This window comes from Ruditapes philippinarum, unplaced genomic scaffold, assembly GCF_026571515.1.
Source record: "Ruditapes philippinarum isolate M1 unplaced genomic scaffold, ASM2657151v2 ctg3345_1_1_1_1, whole genome shotgun sequence".
In the NCBI taxonomy this organism is placed as follows: domain Eukaryota; kingdom Metazoa; phylum Mollusca; class Bivalvia; order Venerida; family Veneridae; genus Ruditapes; species Ruditapes philippinarum.
In genome coordinates, this window is record NW_026855583.1 from 4,025 (window position 1) to 19,831 (window position 15,807).

At 31.1% G+C, this 15,807-nt stretch overlaps 2 non-coding genes across 2 annotated transcripts; both read right to left on the reverse strand.

The window, feature by feature from the left end:
- Positions 1–7,042: 7,042 nt before the first annotated feature.
- Trnam-cau (transfer RNA methionine (anticodon CAU)) lies at positions 7,043–7,133 on the reverse strand. Its single transcript is given in 2 exon segments — positions 7,043–7,078; positions 7,097–7,133. It is a non-coding gene; the product is annotated as a tRNA-Met (tRNA).
- A 7,371-nt stretch (positions 7,134–14,504) lies between these two features.
- On the reverse strand, positions 14,505–14,595 carry Trnam-cau (transfer RNA methionine (anticodon CAU)). Its single transcript is given in 2 exon segments — positions 14,505–14,540; positions 14,559–14,595. It is a non-coding gene; the product is annotated as a tRNA-Met (tRNA).
- Between the last annotated feature and the right edge of the window lie 1,212 nt (positions 14,596–15,807).

Genomic DNA, 15,807 nt, shown 5'->3' on the forward strand with positions numbered 1-15,807 from the left:
AAAAGATAATATTTTTAAGCAAAATTTCAAGGGGAGTTAAATCTAAAAATATTGGTGCTATAGTTATGAACCATGTCACATAAGATGTGGTTTATGATAAGGAACATATATTTGAAGTTTGAGGTTGATACCATAAGAAATGAAAAAGTTATACTGAAAAATATTTTACTGCACCAAAACTTTAATCTGAAATCTGGACGTCGACGCCGGTGCGAGTAGGACAGCTCTCCATATACTTCGTATAGTCAAGCTAATAAGGTGTATGTTGTTATTGACAAAACGCAGGGCATTCAATTGGGAATATAAATAATGCTTAATTTAGCTACTACTGTATAGCAAAAGGAATCTTAATGTATTCAAACGTATTCTTTCTACAGTTACATAGACATGAAGGCAGATTGAAAACTGTATAATAGAATGTGTGTAAACTTTGAATGATCTTAGATCAAAAGCAATTGTGTACATATGACTACTGTTAACAACACGGCACATTTACACTGCTGGAACCGAAATGATTTTACAAGTATAGAGATACATGTATGCCAGGCTGCACATCTGTGCAAACTGAAACGGCTCTGAAGTTATGGCTGACTAACATTGGAAATTTCTATATATTTATAATTATGATTATTCTCAGATTGATAGACGGTTCTCAAATAATGGAAGCTTGAAAAGTTCAGCAAGTTAAGACTATGATTGAAAATATATACAGTCTTACCGGGCTGCTCAAGTTTTATCTATTTTTTCAAGCAGCCAATCACATTACACTTTTCTCATTACAAGTAGAATAAGTCGAATATAGAAATTAATTGCGTAGTTTGGCAAAATACCCCAAGGTTAATATTTGAAAACGAAATGTGAAATATACCCAATATTTAATGCATGTAAAAACGTACTATTTGAAACGTTCGTATTTTCCAAATTATAATAATTATGTAATATATATATATATATATATATATATATATATATATATATATAATTATATATATATAATAATTATATATTATTATACAAAGAAGGAAAAGTTGAAAATAGATGATATTTTAAATATTTCATAGCGGATTTAAAAGGGTGTGATACCTGATACCCCGGGTTTGTTTGCATTACTGTTGTCGTATATAAACCGGTTCAAGACATTTCTCTAAAAATTTGCCTCCTTATTTTATTAATAAAAAATGGCATAATTTTAATCTGCCCTTTAATAAAAGGACCGACAATTCTTTGTCCCTTTCTTGTAAGAGAAGGGAAATGCTGTGATGCGTGTATGTGGTCGCACGGTCACTTTCCTTATAAAATGTTCTCGATGCATGTATGTGGTCGCGTGGTCGAAAATCTCTCATTATAATGACACCTTTTTTAAAGGTGCTCTGGTACGGAACTGTCTGGCGTTAAAACTTTAAAATCCTAAAAAGGAGTTTTAAAAGCCTAATTAGGACTTTGTAGTTTTTAAAGCATAATTAGAAATTTTCACTATTAATTAAGACAGATCTATTAGGACTTTGAATCTCCTAGATAGGAAAGATAAATAAACATTATTACAATTTGTTACTAACAGTTCCAACTAAACAGGATTACTTATAAGAGAAAATTAATAACATTTTGTTAACTATCAAAACTAAATTATTAATTAAAACTAAGTATAATTAGGAAATACAAATATAATAAGGAGCTGAGAAATAATTTTTTTATTAGGAGTCTCGATGAAAAATAATATCAAATTTGAACTTTGTACCGTGTAATTAGGTTTTTAAACAAAGACAAATAAGAATTTTATTTCTCCTTATAAGTTTTAAAACTTCTAATTATGAAATGTAAAATCCAAATTACTTTTTAGACATTAAAAGTCACACCAACACAGTAAGGGTATATTGCGATTTTCCAGGATACCCTTGGTGCTCCACCGTACATGAACGGGAGCTTGAGTAGAAACCACCAACGTTCCGTAAGCTAGATGGGTATTTCTCACAGGAAATAATCCCGAGTCCTTGGCTAGATTCTAACCCACAGCGGTAAGGGGCAAGTCGATGGACACTACTTTATTAAGTACTCAAAGCAATATAATACTTAATAGACTAGTTTTATATGCACCTTATATGTATTGTCAAAATCTGCATTTTTACCCTGTTTGATACAGCTTTAATGCGTGCTAAATAACACATTGTCAATCATTTTATATTACAAATCTTCGAGAATTGATCATGAATTATTATCGCTCATTATCTTTATTATTATCATAAGAGTATGAAAGAAACTTAATGTTAACATTTATAAATCATTAAAATAATTTTTCAGGTAAAGCTCCAATTACCCCTGAAGTTGAGTTTGCGATATAAGCTTTGGGTATCCGTGTCGATAGTAGAGTGAATTTTATAAGACTATATGTATGACTAAAGTTGTATCGATAGGAGTAAGGAAAGCCTCGCCTTTGTTAAATGTCTTTCTGATACTATAAATATGCTTAATTGGATAATATGCCAATCATTTTAATACTGCATCAGGTGGCAATAAAACTCTTGCATCATTGTATTATCACAAAAATGAAGCAAGTTTTATATTGCAACAATTGAAGAAACTCTAGCTGCTATACATTATGCAACAACTTTACGAATAAGATCTCAATTATGTCCGTTTTCAGGTTTAATGTTCCGATTTAGGTCGATTTTATTTAAGATTTATTTTAGCCGATTTAATTGTCTTATTGAGGGTTACAAACCCACAGCCATAAGAATATCAAAAGGATATTTCAAAGATCTACATTAAATCATTAAATACAAGTTTTCTCAGTTAATTGTCGAACTTCTGATTAAGTTTGTCCTTTGGTTGGGTTCAAAATCAATCAAAACAATCTGAATCGGTATGATGAAGGAAGAATAACAGACTGAAAAAAAGAAATATGTAGAGCCTAGCACAGTAGAGTGTAGGAGAAAATATGTTCTAGACATTGATTGATAAAAAGGGCTATAGAATTTCGTTTATTACAATGTTTTAAAACTGTGAAACGTTGTTTTCAAAATTCAAGGGCAATTTAATTCAAGATAAATTTACAAAAATATAACTGATGATATACAACGTATTTCTGTCTGTCATCGATCGCCAAGATCTCTTTATTATTATTAGTAGCTGTAGAAGTGATAAAATACATAAAACATCTAACAGTTCAATAGATAATCTAAAATACGGACACGTTAACAAAACTGACTCGAGTGTTCTTTAACGTTTAATTAGTTTTTAACGTTTTGGGAAATGGTTTATAATGGAAGGTCTTTTATGTCATAAATTATCATGCTGAAAGCATTCAGTATCAAACAGCAAACCCATAAAAGAATTATATGTTGGTTTTACAGGAGATGCATGATATACGTCATAACCTACTTTTATTTAGTAGATAAATTGTATAAAAAAAAATATAATTCACAATATATGTGTATATACTTGTAACTAACATGTAGAATATGATCGAATCGAATGATAAATTATGTATTAAAATACACTTTAGAAAAGCTTTTTGGGAGGAATTTCATGCGGAATGCAATAAATCATCAGACTGTATTCAAAGATATTTAATTACAATCAAATTATACATATTTAAAGAGTTTTTAAAACCAGGACCACTTTGAACATATTTGAGAGATATAATAATCAAGACATCAAAGCAAATTAAACCTGAATAAAACACTTATTAAAATTTAATAATGAGTTGGTTTCTTACAGAATATTTATATTGCAAGAACTTTTAGCTAAAAAAAATAATTTAAAAACGCTAAGGGATTTTGAACCAGAGAGTAAAGTAGTCCAATTTCATTCATAATTCATGTTGTCATATTAACCCGGTGGTATATTTTAAGTTGGCAGAACCATTTTTCCATAGTTGTAACTTCGAATGAATGTGATCATATATAATTTAAACACATCTTTTAGAAACATTATGATAATTCAGAATGAGGAATTTTATTTTGAATAATTATACACATAAACAATAACGAAGTTATAGTTCCACCTTTAAATATACCCCGACTGATAAACAATTCTTATCAAAATTCAATATAACCGTAAACATATATCGTTAAAATCATTATGAGGTTACAATTGTTTACGTACGGGTATTCATCAACACTAAATTCTGTTTTGAGATGATTTGTTTTCATCTAGAGTATATTATTATCAAAAGCCTCTGGAGAAGGGAAAATTTAACAGCTCCTTAGGAATTTGCTGATGTTGTGACTAAGGCAAAATCAGATATTTGATCAAAATTTTTTATACACTCGCATTTACTGTTGTGTATAGCCGTATGTAGTAGCATAACATGATATACATCTTCCAGAGTAATACCGTGCATTGGACATGCTGGTCAGAAAATAATCACACTTTTGATCAACTATTATCAACAACGTCTTGAATATTCTACTTATATTTATTTTCATTCTATGTTGTATACATAAACACATGAATAACTCAGTTATGTGTGATACATGTAAACAATAAACCAAATACTGAATATAGCATGTTAATTGACTACAATATTATTGAACGACGCATATTAGATATTTATTATCAAAGTTGGTATTGTTCTATCAATAATTCTAGTCGTCTAGATACATACAGTTCTATAAAATATAAATTTGAATTTGAAAGTTATCTTGATTATATTAAGGACAAAAGATTTCGAGTTGCGCTTACAAAATTTCGCACATCATCTCACGACTTGTTTATTGAAAAGGGAAGATATACAAACGTACCTAGACTGGAAAGAATATGCAATAATTGTTCTTCGAGACAAATTGAAAACGAATTTCACTTTTTGTTTACATGCTCACAATATGCTGACCTTCGCAAAAAATATCTCAGACGCTACTATTATACATGGCCTACATTGCAGAAATTTACTAATTTATTATTGTCTGAATCTAAAATAATTGTAAGAGATCTTTCTAAATATTTATATTATGCAAATTTGATTAGAAAATAGTTTTACAGAACCTCAAACACGTCACAATTATGAATTCATATGTTTTACATTGTATTTTTGTGCTCCTTGAAAAATCCATGTCTTCTGCCTATAATTATGTTGTATGTGCTATAAACATATATTGTATGTTTAACGCAATAAAATTATTTGAGTTGAGTTGAGAATATTATCTTATATAATTGTATAATTAGGAAATAGATATCAATTTTGAGTGCATTGTTGTAGAATAATGCACGGTTTGAGTTCAAATGCGTAATAATATAATCACGAATGCCGATAGGCCTGAGTGATTAATTACAAAGCATTTGAACGAAAAACGTGCATTATTATACAATGATGCACGAAGGATTAATATCTATTTCAATTCTAACACGTCAAGAAAAAATATAATTATTATTACAAAGTTGGACTTTATGTTTGGCGGTTAAATTTGTTTCGTCATAGAAACGTTCTTTAAAGGCTGTTCCAGTGGGTTGAAAAAACTGTCGTTAAATCTACCGGGTATAGAAACATTTTGAGAATAACGAATTTTGAAAACGTTGGTAAAACTTTGTTTGTTTATTTTATTGCACTCTATAATTTTTCAAGCGAAATACAAATCATTAAAAGTGAAATAAATGTAAAACTTAACTCGTTTGCGACATTAAAAAAGCGTACTTGATTTGATTGTTTTGCACGTGCTGTTTGGCGCTACATTGTGACGTCACGTAAACAACACTTTAAACGTCTGTACAGCGTTAACGACTGAATTAAAGATATTGGTGTTCGGATTCATTTTCTTAGTTAGACCATTTTCTTTAATTCTAGATAGCTTTCATAACAAAACTCGACAAAAAATGTTTTTATTTATCAGATTTTTTTAACAAAATGGCGCCCTCAATGTGAAAACAGACAGGGAGATAATAAGAACGGCGAGTGCATTGTTGTAGAATAATGCACGCTTCGTGCCTTCTTTGTTTATATAGAAAAAAATCCGATAGTGTTAGAATTGATATTTTAAACTATTTTTTGCCTTTAAACAAAATTGTTTTAATATTGAACAAGTTTGAAAGTACAATTTTGTTTGGCGTCAATTTGAATAACAACCTGTTTTTATTACGTGATTGATGATGTTTTGATTTCATTGTGTACATGTTTTTCCAATCCGTGTTAATATTCTAATAGCAGAAGCTTATATAGACAGTTAGGCAAAAGATTTGCACTAAATCAGATACATACCTGTATATAACAGTAGAACAACAGATTATGAGTAATTGCATCTGATACATTTATTATTGGAACTTTCCTCTTGTAGCTGAGGGGTTGCCTTCAAGGGATGATGCGTTAGAATGTATCCCTGCGTGATCGTAAGTGGCAACCAAATGGTTTCGAATAAGTGTACGTTATGCATTTCTTATCTCAAGCAGGCGAGGCGGTTTATCACCAAGATGTTGCTTCTAAAATTGTAACACCCGAGATAAGCCAAAATCACTTTTCCACTTTTGGCGCCATATGACCTAAAATGGAGAGAAATAAGAAATAAAGAAAGCCCAACGCGGCAAAATTGAAAATGTTTTTGTGCGCCGTAAATCATACAAAAAACAAACAATTGATTGGATCTCTATAAAGTAATCAAAATTCTTTCAGAAGTGACAATTATATGATATTTTGTAGTTTGATTTTGTATTAATTGGTGTTGATACATTTCAACAATCGATGACAGTTATAAAAACTTTATGATAAGTTTCATTCCGTTATTGATTCAATAGTATTAAAATATTGTTAATGAAAATGTAACAAAATTAATTAAATAAAAGGTAAATATAGAAAAATATTAAAACTTCGTTACTTTTACAAGAGAACATGTCATATATATACTGAATAGACAAACACAATATTTTGATTACAGGTATCGGCAATATTCAATATTTGCCATTATTATATTGTATTATCCTATTTTTGACGTTTTCCATTCATTCAAAAGTATTAATGTTGCCTTTTAAACTTCCTTCTATAATAATTTGATATTGTGAAAATTTATTCTAGTTATTTTACAAATGTTCATGATTTATTTAAATGAGTAAGCAAAATGTATGCCCCGGGTGAGGATCGAAGTCACGACCTTCAGATGGCTCGTGATATACTGATTATGAGACTGACGCGCTACCTACTGCGCTACCGAGGCACATATTACACAGGTTCAAGAGTTTGTTTTAACAGTTTGTCAACCATTTTGGTTGTAACTTGGCATACAAAACATGGAGTAACACAGGCTTTTATAACTTGACATACAAGCTATCTATTAAAACACATTGTATTGCTTGCTCGATTCCCTTTCACTATAACAACTGTTGCCTTTGCATAAAAATGATAAACTATGCAAATTAATTTAGAAAGAGTATGCCGTAACTAAGGTAATCATAATATATATTAACAAGTACTTTGTATAAATTGTTTTGTCAATAAATAGCCCAAGGTGTATACAATTGCCTTTATAGTTGATCCTCCTGCGTCAGAAATATAATTTTACTAAAACGATAGCAATGAATACATGCTTAGTAAAGATACCTTCGATACCTAATTAAAGCACTTTTTATTGTCCCTAGTTTGAAGACATTTTATAAAATGTATGAAGAATAAACGCAAAATTAGTACATTCAAATTTACCTACAGTAAATGCTTCTTTATAAATGTATCTTATATGTATTTATAGAGCATTTAAAATTCTTCGCTGGAACTTTGTTCTTTAAAAGTGGAAAACATGTGTTAAGAAAAAACAAGAATGTCGAACGACACATATACCCCCCTTTCTAGCCATTGACTCACATAATTGGTAATTTTATTACAGAAACTTGCCAAAAATGGGTACATGGAAGTGTTCAATTATGGAAAAATCAACGGAAACCATTTTGACATTTAAGGCCCATGTGACATTGACCTTTGACCTAATGACCCCTAAATCAATAGAGGTCATCTACTACTTATGACCAATAACTAGGTGAAATATGAAGACTTTGTGATGAATACTTTTCAAGATAATCAGCGGAAACCCTTTTGACATTTAAGGCCCCTGTGACCTTGACCTTTGACCTAGTGACCCCAAAATCAATAGGGGTCATCTACTAGTTATGACCAATCACTATGTGAAATATGAAGACTTTGTGATGAATACTTTTCAAGATAATCAGCGGAAACCATTTTGACATTTTAAGGTCCCTGTGACCTTGACCTTTGACCTAGTGACCCCAAAATCAATAGGGGTCATCTACTAGTGATGACCAATCACTATGTGAAATATGAAGACTTTGTGATACATACTTTTCAAGATAATCAGCGGAAACCATTTTGACATTTAAGGCCCCTGTGACCTTGACCTTTGACCTAGTGACCCCAAAATCAATAGGGGTCATCTACTAGTGATGACCAATCACTATGTGAAATATGAAGACTTTGTGATAAATACTTTTCAAGATAATCAGCGGAAACCATGTGGTCTACCGACGGACAGACCGACGGACCGACAGACAGACAGACCGACATTAGCAAAACAATATACCCCCTCTTCTTCGAAGGGGGGCATAAAAATAATGAATTATAAGAATAGTAGATGCTTATCTACGAAATTAAGCAGTGCTAAATATAAATAAGTTGACATCAACGTAGGAAAAAACGTAAACAAGGTTTCAGTTTGACTTCCATACAAAATACTAACTCACTATAACACGGGGGGAATCACGTGACTTTGTATAGTAATACCCACGAGAAAATGGCGACTGCTGAGCCCCGGTAAGTACCTTATTATGTTAGATTAAGGTGACAAACGTTTCTTAAATCAAAACAAAACCTAGCGTATCATATGCGCGTTAATTTTCTTCAAATGACAATACAAGGTGCATTATCCTACGTTTTGTGGTTTTTGAGAACATTGTTTGAATTTTGTGAAAATTGCACATTCGGCGATAGTAATTCGCACGAAGCTATATAATTTGGTACCAAAATAAATGAAAATAAACGCGCATATGATACGCTAGGTTTTGTTTTTATTTAAGAAACGTTTTTCACCTTAATTTAACATAATAAGGTACTTACCGGGGCTCGGCAGTCGCCATTTTCTCGTGGGTATTACTATACAAAGTCAGGTGATCCCCCCCCCCCCGTGTATAAATGTACCTATTACCAAAAAACAAAAATGGCTTATTTAAATATATAGAGGATATTTGTTTGTTTGTTTGTTTGTTTGTTTGTGTGTAATATGATATCTTATTTCACCGATTGAGCTTAAAAACAATATTCTCACCAGTGGCGTAGCCAAGGCTGAGAATACTGTTTTTGAAGTTAACGAGAACAGTTTTAAATTGGTTAAATATTTATAAATAACCGAACACTTTTGTATCATGCATCATTTTGGCAAATTATTATTCATATTAATGATAGTCTCCTTTTTTATTTATTTTATTCACGTATAATGTCTCATTGACATGACCAGATTTTAATTTTACAATTAACGCCATAATTCTATCTTCATATTAAATTGTTGAATTTCTTTTTTAAATTGGTGCCTAGGGGTTTTGCAGTGCAGTGCATTAAAACGACAAAATCAAACCGAGCCTGCCATATTTTTTTATTTCTCATAACTAGCGGCCTGTAAGGTTTTTATTATACTTTTGTGTATCTATATCTGAAATATTTGAAAATGTGCCTATTGTAGACCAATCCACATTAAATATCCAATACTTTCAATCTACTTAATGTAGACAGTTTGAAAACGTTCTCATGCACTTGAACTTAATTCCAAATATGTTATTCTAATGCCTGTCATATAATTTCATGTATAATATGCTAGAACCATCTGGATCTTTATGTGTTTAGGAATCCATTTAAATGCTTTTCTACAGGAGTTTCATATGTAATGCAATAAATCATCATATAACATTCAAAAATATTTGACTTGTTTAAGATGTTACTTTTAACAGTTTGGTTGCAACAGAACATGACAAACATATGAAAATTTACACTATTTTAATGGCTTGTAATTTTGTATACATCTATGTGACTGTATGACGTTTTATTATTTTTGCAGCATATTATGCGTCAGCAATGAATATTTGTTTTTCTTTACAACGAAAGGGCACACCTTCGTTTAAAATTGTTGTTATGCCATTACGTTAGGATTTTACTTAGAAACAACCTAAAACTCCGAATCCATCCAAAAATTTAATCTAAGCTTGGCTTCCAGCTTTCTACAAAATTTATCTGTCTGGGCTGGAATCCAAAATAATTAAGCCAATCAAATTTGATCTTACATAGCGTCAAAAAACCTTCAATTTTCACGCCATTTTTAAAAAGGAACAAGTATTGCTTTGAGCGCAAAGATGATAATGATGATAAAATATTTGTTTTCATGAATTCTTTTCAATAAATCATATTTACACTGACTTTTGATTTAGCGATTTCACCTGTTTTCTCTGTAGTAAGTTAAATAATTAACAATTAATTGGTTAATTAACATAAGTGTACATCTGGTTCTGTGCATATTTTCTTTTTCTTTTTTTCCGGTAAGTTTATCCTTTCCGGTATTTTGTGTATGTATTTACTAGGATATACCGGTACTATTCTCCGGTCCGGTCGCTTCCGGTCTCTCCCGGTCTATTTTGACCGGGATTTACGAGACTTGAGAACTTGTACAAATCAAATAATTATGCCCCATGAATCTAAATTCGCCCACACCCTAGTCAAAATATATTGACGTGCCAAAGCTTGATTCTGAGATATTTTCGTTCTGGGGCAGAATCTCGCTTTAAATTTTTGTAGAGGCGAGATATTGCCCAGACACGAAAATAGTCGCGCAGTACAATTAGTTGGACTACCCACACCTAAGAGAGTTCTTCAGTAATATATTCCTGTATAGGACTTGTGTCTGTCACTCATTCCAATACTAAATAACATATTACAACTTCACTTTGTATAAAGAGACATCTTTATGAATTCTACCTATCTAACATTTTTGGTCAAGGTCAACAGGCCATATAGTAAATGTGCATAGACATAGGGACTTCATTCTATCTGTTTACATGCATCTTCATATATACTCATAATCTCCTCTGTTAAACTGAAAGAACTGGCTTCCGTAACTTTATATGTCACTTTTATTTTGATGTTCGCTGTTCAAAGTCTCTTCAGGTACAGAACTGTCATTTTTACATTTAAATACACCCCTGGAATAAAATTACGAAGCGAGTCGCTACTAGCTTTTTTAAAAGCTAACCTTGTTATGTTTTAAGAATAGATTGAGAATATGAAAAACAAGATCTACAATGAAGAGAGGCATTGATGAATAAATCCCACAATACAGGATCACCGGCAAGGAGCCCAGCGGGACACCAATTATTTGTGGTGCACTTACCACCTGAAGGCAAAAGCGTTGAATGTTAGGTAATTGTGATAAAAATTACGAGCAAAATGTAAAAAAGGGTATTTTATCTTTGAAACCAAATGCTATATAACTAATCAACTAATTTGTAAATTGCAAAACAAAACAAAAGACGGCTCACCTATATGGCCAGTTTGTATCCTTATAAGAACTGTAACAGTGCACACACAAAAAATGAAAAATAAAACTTAAAGCATTTTTATAAGTCCCAATGGGCTTTTTAGATACCTTACAAGATTATAAAAACGTAAACTTGAGGATCACATCAAGTTTTGGTCCTGGAATAAAAGATGGATTATACCTACCCAATATCGTATATGAACAACATGAACCTGATTACTATATTCAAAGACTAATGACAACTTTCGAGGAAAGGATGATAATGAAATTCGTAAAAGCTTCGAGACTCGGTGTTTTATGCGTTTGATCTTCTCACAGGTCGATATTTTTGTTGCTTATATTAAATCAATTTTTTTTTGAAGAAAAACGTTTGAAAAGTTTTTTTCCAAAAACGCCCAAGATGGCTTACATGTAACAAGTCTGAGGCATCAAATCTTGAATAAAATTTTTTTCATTGTCAATAAGATCTTTGACTGGGTCACACATAGAGGGCATTTGGCCCTAATTGCAACATAAAACCCTTGAGTATGTTCAAAAGTCTTGCTCCCTAGGAGATATCTGTAGAACAATAACGTTTCACAATCTGAGTTGATACATGCATTCTTCCTATTTAGGGTCAAGTTCACCGCATTGCACTTTTGCCTACGTTACAATTAAACAAGCAAATATATTGTAATTACTTAGTATTTTTATGTCAGCAACCTAAAAATCCTATTATCATTGCTGCAAAAGTAAATACGTCAGAAGATATCAATATCATTTTGTTAAAACTATATATATTTACGTAGACGCGTCTCGTGACCAGACCACATAAGGTAGGAAAATATAAAATTTACTTTTTAAGACTAATATGAGACTGTAGTATCAATTTAAGGAAATGAATTCTGAAGATATTAACGGGACAATATGGCTACTTAAAATGTTCCGATCCAAAAGGAAAGATGTCATACCATTAATATAATATGTACTGCATTAGAAAAATAATGTGAAGAATGGGGCCAATATTATAACATTAAGACGAGTAGTTTCACATCATGCTTGATATACATTATGTTAGCTTTTTTATGGATGTAGACGATCTATCAAAGAAATATGATTAAAGAATTGTAATTTTTATTTCTGAGTCATTATCATTAAGCTGTCTGCCATGTTCTCATATGCTTGTTGCTGGTAGTGTTATAATGCATATAATGGGGGAAATTTATTGAAACAAAATAATTCAACGCTTGAAATCATTTGGAATTAGTAAAAGTAATGCTTTGGAAAAACTAGCAATAAAATGTGAAAAACACATACTTATCAATAGCGCTATGAACTGACATATAAACAACTGCATATTGTTGCATACTGCAAATTCTACTAAAAAATAAAGATAGAAAAATACATAAATTTGTAATCCGCTAAAAAAAGAAAAAACAAAATTTGTTTAAGAAAGACATTGTCTCATTGAAGGTGACATGACCACATATGCAAATGAATCAATATTTTACAATTTTCGCCATGATTCGAACTTTATATATTGAATTGTTGAATTTTTGTTTGAAACTGGTGCTTGGGGGTTTTGCAGTGCAGTGCATAAAAAGAGAAAATCAAACCGAGCCTGCAATATTTTTTATTACCAATGACTAGAGCCCTGTAAAATTTTGATTATACTATTGTGTTGATCTATATCTGAAATATTTAAAAATGTGCCTATTGTAGACCAATCCACATAAAAAAAGCTAATAGTTTCGATCTATTTAATGTAGACGCTTTGAAAACGTTCTAATGCACTTCAACATAATTCCCATGGGAATAAGTTGATCTAATGCCTCTCATAAACTTTCATGTATAATATGCTAGCACCATCTGGAACTTTATGTGTTTAGGAATCCATTTAAATGCTTTTATATAGGAATTTCATACGTAATACAAAAAATCATCATTTAACATTCAAAAATAATTTGTTACAATCAAATTATTCACATTTAGGTTACTTTGAAGTAATTTGAGAGGCATATTTAGTTTCAAAACATCAAAGCAAACGAGGGGCTAAAATATTCATTGAATAATAAGTTCGTTTCATAAAGACATATTTATATTGCGAAAGCTTTCAGCTAAAACTCATTATAAGAAGTTCAACGTTATGGGATTTTAAACCAGCAAAACAAATAGTTTAATTACAAAATAATTCATCACAATTTCGGCTGTTATCACATTATCCGCTTGTAATAAGATATTCACTCCATGCACTAATTTTTCCTCGAATTTTATTTGTTTTGTTTTACAGCTAATCTCGGGTGTTATTGACTTAAAGCAACACCAGGGACCAAAGCCACCTTACCTGTTGGAGCTAATGGACTCAAGTAATTTGAACCCATTAAGTCGCCAAACCAATTTAGTCGCCTGGTGCGATCACACAGGATCAAAAGGTGACTGCATTTCAACCAGTAAAGGCAACCCTCCGCCACAAGAGACTTCTACTAATGTAACTTAAAGTGAATATGAGATATAATCTTATCATTTATCCATTGCTCATTAATAATTGAACTCTTTTAAAAGCATAGGGAAAATTCCAAATCATAATATATGCTTCAGTATGAAAATGTATCGTTTTGCAGACTGATAAATTATCGTTGTTCCTCAAAGAAATGCTCAAAATACTCTTCAGTGAGGTGTCTACTATTTTATGGTTTTACATGTATTTCTAAGTAGTATTGTCAATGTTTGTTCTTTTTGTTGTCGACTTGTCGATGATATAATTTTTTTCAAGTTTCATCACATCGTAGGAAATCTTCTGTGAGGTGTCTACTATTATATGGTTTTATTTCTACATGTAAGCAGTACTGTCATTGTTCTTTTTGTTGATTTGATATCCCATTATTGACTTATCTATTAATTCAAAAGTATTGCTATTACCTTTTAAATTTGTTATTCTTGATCATTCTAATAATTTGATATTGTGAAAATTATTTCCAGTTATTTCACCAAGTTTTCATGACTTATTAAATAAAACAGAAAAATGTATGCCCCGGGTGAGGATCGAACTCACGACCTTCAGATGGCTCGTGATATACTGATTATGAGACTGACGAGCTACCTACTGCGCTACCGAGGCAGATATTATAGTGTTTTAACATGTATGTTTTAAGGGTTTGTCAACCAGTTTGTCAACTATTTTTGTTGTACATGTAACTTGACATGCTAAACATGGCGTAACACAGCCTTGATCGCTTGACATAAAAGCTACATGATGTATCTATTAAAACACACTGAATTGTTTGCATGATTCCCTTTTACGATAAAAATCTTGGTTTTCAATGAATAGGCCATAAAAAAGGAAACATTACATAAATTGACAAGTATTTTGTATTAATGTTTTGCCAATAAAAATCCAAAAATAGATAAATACAGAATCCAAGTTGTACGTATATAATTTATTGTTGATTCTTGCAACTGCCTCAGAAAGATTAAGCTACTTAAACGATAGGCTTAGTGATGAATGTATGCTAAGCACAGATTTTTGTTTCATATCAATTATTCATCAAAACACTTCATTAAAATAAAAAAAAATCATTTTTATAGCTTATTTATTCAGTGACAAAATAAACTTGTTAGAATAAACAAATAAACAAATCACAAACGCTATCAGCAAAGAAACGAAACAATAAAATATATGCACAATCTGTCACACATTTAGGCCAATGCACCAAACGTCATTATTTTTACAGCTATTATCTTTTACATTTCTAAGACATGACTTTAAAAAAATCTGCATTAATATGTCCATCAAAAGTAATGACTAAAATGTACATTATTTTACTGTCAATTTGTCCAGAACTTTCGATAAGAATTTATTGACAAATGCTCTGCTTTTAGACATTTCTTTACTTTTGGTCATAATTCCGATTAATGATACTTTGAATTCATTTTATATGTATTTTAGTCGAGTAATGTGTCTCATTGAAGGTGACATGACCACATCGCCAAATGAAAATCAAAATTTTACAATTTACCCCATAATCCTAACTTCATATATTAAATTGTTGAATTTCTGTTTTAAACTGGTGCTTGGGGTTTTTGAAGTGCAGTGCATGAAACGACAAAATCAAACAGAGTCTGCAATACTTTTTTATTTCCCATGACTAGCGGCATGTAAGGTTTTGATTATACTATTGTGTTGGTCTATATCTGAAATATTCAAAAATGTGCTTATTGTAGACCAATCCACATAAAAAAGCTAATGGTTTCGATCTATTTAATGTAGACACTTTGAAAACGTTCTCATGCATTTGAACTTCCAATGGGAATATGTTATTCTAATGCCTCT